This window comes from Anneissia japonica, unplaced genomic scaffold (genome assembly GCF_011630105.1).
Source record: "Anneissia japonica isolate Jap-2015-1 unplaced genomic scaffold, ASM1163010v1 scaffold3845_len455572_cov173, whole genome shotgun sequence".
Taxonomy (NCBI): domain Eukaryota; kingdom Metazoa; phylum Echinodermata; class Crinoidea; order Comatulida; family Comatulidae; genus Anneissia; species Anneissia japonica.
The window spans coordinates 341613-347723 of NW_022728625.1; the positions used below are offsets into that span (position 1 = coordinate 341613).

Sequence of the window (6111 nt, forward strand, 5' to 3'; positions counted from 1 at the left end):
CTCTTATACACATCCAGATATATAGATAGATAGTTATATAGATAGATAGATAGATAGATAGACAGACAGACAGACAGACAGACAGACAGACAGACAGATAGATAGATAGATAGATAGATAGATAGATAGATAGATAGATAGATAGATAGATAGATAGATAGATAGATAGATAGATAGATAGATAGATAGATAGATAGATAGATAGATAGATATATAGAGAGATCACGGCCACATCTCTGTCCAATAAGTTTAATTTTATAATGATTTTATTATATACCAGTAGAAAGGGTGTGCTGTGTGTACAACCACCGAAGGTTCATGGTATAACTTATTAATCAGATTAATTCGAAACAAAGATTGTGCTAATCTTAGAGATTAATTTCCTTAAATATGGTATAAAAAGAAAAGTTCAGTTAACAAATTAATGTACTTAGTCCTATTTCTTTTTTTTTTATTCGTTTTAATAAACTTTCATCTATTTAGGTCAGACTATGAATTAAAAACAGGAAAGGTTATAAAGATATTTTGTTTGATTTAATTGTTTTAACCGGTTTTATCGTTCTTTGCTTTAGGCCTCTTTAATTTTAAGTTAACGCTTGACCCTAAATTACCCATATGGTCAGTAATGTATTGTTCTAACGCAGTAAATGTGTTCATTGCAATAAAATTTTCTGGTTCTATGGTATATTACAGTACGTTTTTTAATACACATCTGTTAAACATTATATACAAATACAGCATTACAATTTAAAAACACAGTAAAACAGAATTCCGAGGATAACACTAATATGCCTATATAAATTATTAATCATTTAAAATTATATTTAATAGATTACTCTTATAATACGTTAAAAAATTAAAATAATAATAATAGTGATGATGATGATGATGATGATGAAGATGATGATAATGATGATGATGATAATGATGATGATGACGATCCTATGCTAATAACACATTTTTAGAAAGCATCTATATACATTAAAAGCCTTTATTTTTTTATATAAATTGGCATGTATTGCTATCGTATCACTTAAATCAATCAATCACAGATTATTTTAGGAATTTTCAGTAAAAATACAATGAGATTTTACGTCGGCTGCATTTTCACTCATCCGCAGTCAATCATATTTTCACCAAATTTATATCGGTATGCCCAGACGTACCTTAAATATTTACTGACGTATTTCCGCAGACTACGACTTTTTGAATTAAAATCGGAGACATCAGAACAAGTGTTTTCCATTTCTCTTTAACCAAATAATTATTATTGTATAAGGTCTAGTTCTTTTGAAGAGGTTATAATAATGATGGGATGTTCACGTCCATATTGAAATATTTAGGTTAATTTTACACTACTTACAAACACGTCTTAACAGATGACGAAAATTATCGGACTAGTACGATATACGATAACAGTAGTTTTTAGTAGTACCGGTACTAGTATAGTAAGTAGAGTAATAGTAGTAATAGTAATAGTAATAGTAGTAGTAGTAGCAGCAGCAGCAGCAGCAGCAGCAGTAGTAGTAGGCTAGTAGAAATTTTGGTGGCCTAAATAGAAAATCAAACTTATATGTAGTATGACAACCATTTGCTGTATAAGGCACCATAGGCCAATCGCCCCCATGTATACACGCAGGATGCAATGAGATGAAATGAAAAGTGAAAGAGACAAAAAAGCAAGGCGGAACTCATTCACCCAGCACAGTCCTGAGGACAGTTAGCCCGACGTCATGTGCAGGTGCCCGAAACAGATGAACTATAAACTTATGTATTTGACAGAAACAAACGATGACAGGACGCGGACAAGCAGAAGTGAAAAAACAAAAACAAACAAACAAACAAACAAACAACAAATTAAAAAACAAAAAAAAAACAAAACAAAACAAAAACATGAAAACAAATGGGACAGTGAAAAACAAACACCGTATTGGCTTTTAGTATTTAGTAATTTGCTGTTCTCTACTCTGTAACGTACTAGTAAAATACAATGAAATGGGATACTAAAGGTGATTGCAATGTTCATTCCATAAGTTTTCCGTAAGTTGTGCATTATCTGAAGTCCAGCATATAGTAGCAGTAGCATGAGTAGTAGTAGTAATAGTAGTGTAGCAGCAGCATTAGTAGTAGCAGCAGTATTATTATTATTATTATTATTATTATTATTATTATTATTATTATTATTATTATTATTATTATTATTATTATTATTATTATTATTATTGTTAGTAGTAGTAGTAGTAGTAGTAGTAGTAGTAGTAGTAGTAGTAGTAGTAGTAGTAGTAGTAGTAGTAGTAGTAAAGGAAGGCATAAGCCCATATTATGGCATGTGTTACAGGTCTATGTGATAGCAAATTGATTTTTCAAAGAATTCGGGATATGAAAGCGAAATATGGTATGATTGGTCACGTTTCCAATGAAGAGTTACTTTCATGACAACAGGAAGACAGATGTTGTAGAACAAAAGAAATAAGTTTATGCAAGTAGAAGAACTTTTAGTGAACCAAAATCATCCCAAATGCTATACTCATACTTTAATGATGCGAACAAACATTTAAAACCATGTACAGACATGTGTGTATTCCTTGCCTCCGATGTATTATGTGTTCTATGGTTGGGTATTATAACTATGATGTTGGCCAAAGCACTGATTAGCAATATGCTTCTATGAGGTTTAAAAATATGGCGTGTACAAGAGATAGTGCAAATTAAGATATTGAATCACTTCGTAACACTCTTCATAGGCCTAATTACTCTATGATATACAAACTACATACCTATTTTTGGACTTGTTTCTTACATCCAATTTCAAGATATTATAAATCCTCTTGAAAGTATAAATACAAATCATGAATCCAAAAATTTCCAGGAAAAAGAAGTTTGTAAGATTGATACTGTCATGCGTGCACTTTTCACAAATAATTTATATATGAATCGTGATTTGAGGTAGGCCTATTTAAGACAAGAATTCAGCGCTGCTGACTAGGCAGCCTAGGCATAACGAGTATCAAATCCCGCTCTACACGACAGCATCACTACTCACCAATCAGACGTCGTTAAAACGATTTGCTCCGCCTCGATTGGCTGAAGCTTTTCAGGTGCTGCTCACTAAAATAATTGTCAGTCAAGCGGTTGGCGGTAGGAGTTCATACGATAGGTGTATTATCCGATTCATAATACATTGTGAAACAATATTTACCGTGGTGTGCCAACAACACTGAGGTGATTGAAACTGTTCACCTAAGCTCCTCTTTTGTCAACAAGAAGTAAGGAATTAGAAGTATGTGTTTAATTCAGAATTATACATTTTCAAATCAAAGGAAGTCTTTCTTGCCATGATTTACAAATATATTTCAATTAGTCACAGTCCACAACGGACTAGAGATGACTTAATACCAACTTGCGGTACATCAAATACAACCTTTGTCGCATTTCATTTGAAGCATTTAGACCACAACTATAATTTGAATCAGTACTTAATTGATATCAATAATGATTACAATGCTCGCGTTACCTGTAATTTCGTTGCGTGGTCTACAGGTAAAATGGGGAGCAAGGCGTCATTCACATTATACATAACAGGAACACCAACGAAATTACCAGAATTACACAAACTGGGTTAGGCCTAGAATGTTAAATTTGCAGTCTTTCCCCTAATTCACACTGTTTTCCCGCGCACTCGTCAACCTCGACGTTATGGAATACAATATGAATAAAGACATGTATTTTAGTCAGATTATTATTTTTTTTTTTGGATGCCCCTATTGGGGAAAACACAATTCGTTGGGAGAAGAAAAACTTAAATGTATTTACATCATAGTAGGCTCTAATCGATTAAGGAAGCCTTTGAATCCCCTAATTATTATAGTTTTCCGGGGTTTCGTCTCGTTTTTTGCCCGTGACGTCACCAAACAATAATATACAAAAATGAAAGATTTTGAGCGGCGCCCAAACACGCCACTTCTTTCTCGTCGGGGACATCATACACCTCCCCCACCCCCACACACCCTGGCAAATCCTAGCGCCACCCGTGCAAATGATATTGGCCAAGCCTAGATCCGGATATAAGTCGCTTAGAATGTTGGAATTTCTACAGAATTATAGGTGTTTTTTCTTGTAAAAGTGAACAAGAGGAGACACTAAATGGATTAAAGATTGGACAACACACATACAATGGGTGCTTATTAGCGTACCTCACTCCAGTTATGTCTTACCATGGAGGTTCTTACAGTATGTCTAGTTTGATATCACTGCTGTGGAGTCTGATCGCTAGGCTCATCTATTAATCCTCAAAATAGAGTTAGGCGGTATAAGGGAAAATGTAGACCCGTTATTATATCACCGTGGTAGTATGTATTGGCATTGGTTGCACTGTGGTGGACGGGAGGGGAGGCATCAAATTTGTCGTTTTATTTCGACAAGGAGTCATAAGGAAGTATTTAAATAGGCCCTAAATATTTCAAAAACCTTGATCTCAACACAAATAAATACAATAATGAAACGGTACTTTATATCGCATTCCAAAAATCTGTTTCCTATTACTAAAAAAAAAAAAAAAAAAAAAAAAGAAAAAACATATCAATACCAGTTGGAAGCTATATGCAATCTCCCGCTAATTTTATACGGTAATAAACTTGCTTATATTATTATTCTGATAAAATCATTAAGTAATTGCAAATTAATTAAGATGAAAAAATGACATTGGCGGTTTGGCGGATAATAACTTAGGCACGTTTATTGTTGAAAAGGATTTTACAGGATGCGATGTATAGATCTAATTATGCATAAACGTTTCTGTAAAAGGAAAAAAAAAACAATAGGTTGTGACCAAAACAAGCAAGCTAACTATCCCATGCCTAATTAGTACAGCTATAAAACTCAGACAAGGTGATTTTTTTTTAACCCAGAGTAGACCAGTTATACACAATTTATAGCCACGAGCCACGAGCGTTCGATTTAGCGGTGTACCGTCTTTACTTAAACCTTACGTTTCTGTAGAAAGAACTTTAAACAGTTGAATGCAATAATACTGTTAATTCCACGTGTTTGAGATACTTATCAGAATTGATTGTAAACCTGAGACATTTGGAGCGTACTTTATTCGTTGATCATTTTACTCAAATGAAATGGATTATCGTGACACAAAGAAAACAAAAATGATTTTTTAAACTGTTCGGGACGAATGAAAAGAAGAATCATGGCCAAGTCACCGAGAGTACGCTGAAAGCTGTTGTTGGTATAGCCTAGGGGAAGAGGTTCGTATGGAAGGCCGCTTCTCATCGTGCCAATGGATTGACAGTTCAGTAATTGACTAATAGTGCGGTAGGCTTTTGATGCCCTGACTTATATGAATACGCCGACTGGCTGTCGCCTTGCCCGTGACGTCACCAAACAATAATATACAAAAAGTATAAAGTATGGTACAGCACCAGACGTAAAGTAGAATTAAATACATGTTTTAAAGGAAATATTAATGTAAAGTACCCAAAATGGTATGAAAAAATGTATGATTATTAACCTTGCCTTTTTTCGGATCTTTTCTGCACAATGTCTCTTGAGAATAGATTCAAACTACAGTTATCTGAAGAACGATAATAAGTCTACCAATATAATAATTATATCCTACACTTTATTGATGATAAACAGAATATACATTTTCATTTCGTTTATTTCTTGACAGTTGATTTTTTTTAATTAAAAAATCCGTTTATAACATGTTCGTGTACAATGGTTTCAGTATGACAGTTCAAACGTTTGGACGAGTTTTTATTACTTTTGTTAAATTTGTATTATTTTACTATGGCGTTTTAACTAGGCCCTATTAAATTTTATTATTTTAACAATTTGCAAATTAATAACTGTAAGTTATTCTCAACGAGCAGATTCATCAGTGGGCTAAACTTTGCATGCAGTAGTCCGGATTCAATTCCATCGTTCCTCTCCATGTGTTACAGTTCAATCGTTGGTCCCGTATGCCACAATTTGTGAAATTTGACTAACCCCTTTCGTTAAACGATTATTGGAATGGATATTTTCATGGTTGTCAATTGCCTCTTCAATACTGTCACTATTTAAATATTATTAGGTTAGGTCTCCCACCTCCTTGGTCTG

The 6111-nt window shown here is 33.6% G+C and overlaps 1 protein-coding gene across 1 annotated transcript in view; it reads right to left on the bottom strand.

The window, feature by feature from the left end:
• Nucleotides 1–2946, bottom strand: part of LOC117114424 (GATA-binding factor 2-like) — a 27312-nt gene extending 24366 nt beyond the window's left edge. The window contains exon 1 of the mRNA XM_033258086.1: nucleotides 2778–2946. The gene's annotated coding sequence lies outside the window, so the exon portion shown is untranslated. The remainder of the gene's footprint in view (nucleotides 1–2777) is intronic.
• Nucleotides 2947–6111: the final 3165 nt, after the last annotated feature.